Source organism: Prunus avium, chromosome 4 (genome assembly GCF_965620075.1).
Source record: "Prunus avium chromosome 4, drPruAviu1.hap1.1, whole genome shotgun sequence".
In the NCBI taxonomy this organism is placed as follows: Eukaryota; Viridiplantae; Streptophyta; class Magnoliopsida; order Rosales; family Rosaceae; genus Prunus; species Prunus avium.
The window spans coordinates 14,785,514-14,787,076 of record NC_142287.1 but is presented as its reverse complement, the minus strand read 5'-3'; the positions used below and the strand labels follow the sequence as shown (position 1 = coordinate 14,787,076).

At 40.4% G+C, this 1,563-nt stretch overlaps 1 long non-coding RNA gene across 1 annotated transcript; it reads left to right on the top strand.

Moving 5' to 3' along the window:
• The first annotated feature begins 270 nt into the window (after positions 1-270).
• LOC110747161 (uncharacterized) lies at positions 271-936 on the top strand. Its single transcript, XR_015835464.1, has 3 exons — positions 271-391; positions 475-627; positions 721-936. It is a non-coding gene; the product is annotated as an uncharacterized LOC110747161 (long non-coding RNA).
• The last annotated feature ends 627 nt before the right edge of the window (positions 937-1,563 follow it).

Below are 1,563 nucleotides of genomic sequence, written 5' to 3'. Positions count from 1 at the left end.
AGGAATTACATGCAATGCTTTAGAAGAAGCATTTATGAGGTGCAAAGAGAGAGATGACGTCTACAAGCTAGCTCTTGTTTACTTTGCTGAGTTAGTGGTTTTGGGAAGGGACAAGCATTTGAACATCAATGTAAATTACCTGACCCTTGTAGAGGACTTGGATGCGTTCAACAGGTATCCGTGGGGTTCGGTGTCGTTTGACAAAACCCAAGACAGTCTATTTTCTGCACCAACAAAGTATACGAAAAGCTTTGAAAATGAAGAGGAAAGAGAGAAGGGGAAAAGTAAGGTAACGGGAACAAGCCGGAAAAATGAGAAGGGCAAGAAGCATAAGCATGGTGAAGTGCAAAGGGGTGGGTGGAGTTTTAAAGGTTTCACGTATGCTTTCCAGGTACATGGTAATAATGTTCATGTCAGTTATGCTTTGTGAACTTTAAAACTTAAATAATGACTTTTGTCCTGTGAATTGTGTAGATTTGGGTATATGAATTAATTCCTAGAATGGTGGACCTGAATTACTGCAAGGTTGTTGATCCAACAGCTGTCCCGCGTATTTTGCGATGGAGAACGACTACGTCTATGCCCAAGATGAGGAAGTTGAACAATTATTTTTTCCAGAGCAAAGAGGTTTGGTTTGCAGCCCTTGAAACTGTTTATAAGATTCAATGAAATTATTAAGTAGAATGATTGAATATGAATATTGTCTGTATTCTGAAACAGTCAGTTCAGTTGCGGGCGCTACGTCCGAGTGAAGAGGAAATGAGACAATCATATTGGAGTTGGCCACAGGATCGCCCTGCTGTTGTCTCGGCAGAGTCAATTCCTTCTTCATGTGCTGATCTTGATGAGTTGAACAAGCTGGTAAGCTTGTTGAGGTCCGAGTTGTTTCAAGTAAAGCGGGAAAATGACGTCCTTGAGTTAAAGGTCATACGGATGGAAAAATTTTTGGACCACTGTTTAGGTCCTCAGTTTGAGCAGGAAGTAAGGAGGGACTGTTAAGCTCATAATTTCATACATATACATGCCCTATTTACTTACTTCTTTTGCTTAGTTTCTTAGATTTCTAAGTTATTTGCCTCCCTTTGTGTGTTTTGTAGGCAAATAGAGCAAGAGAGCATAATTCATGCAATTCAAGCATGTTAAGGCCTAATTTGGATGAATAGATGAAGAGCTTAAAAGACAAACTCATTTTGGCTACAGCCCCCTGCCAGTCCAGTTCCGTAGGTCATATTGCAAGCTTTGTTTCAACAACCTACATAGCTCTAATGAGGCCACATTCTTCATGAAAGTTGTTCCAATTGGTGTGTACTATAACATATCCAAAATTCAGCCCCATTGGATAAATCTGGAGTCCGTTACCTAGCAAACACAGAACCATGCTCAGGATGGATCTTATCAGCGCGGAAAATGAGTTAGCAATTTGTTTCGGCCTTAACTTCTTCCTCCGACCTTGGATTGGCCCAAATAACATATGGCTGGAAAGAAGACATTCGGAACTTCAATTTAGAGTGCTTAAAGTCCTAATTTGATTAAGAGAAGCCCAAGTTGTAAGCCCTTGAAGTT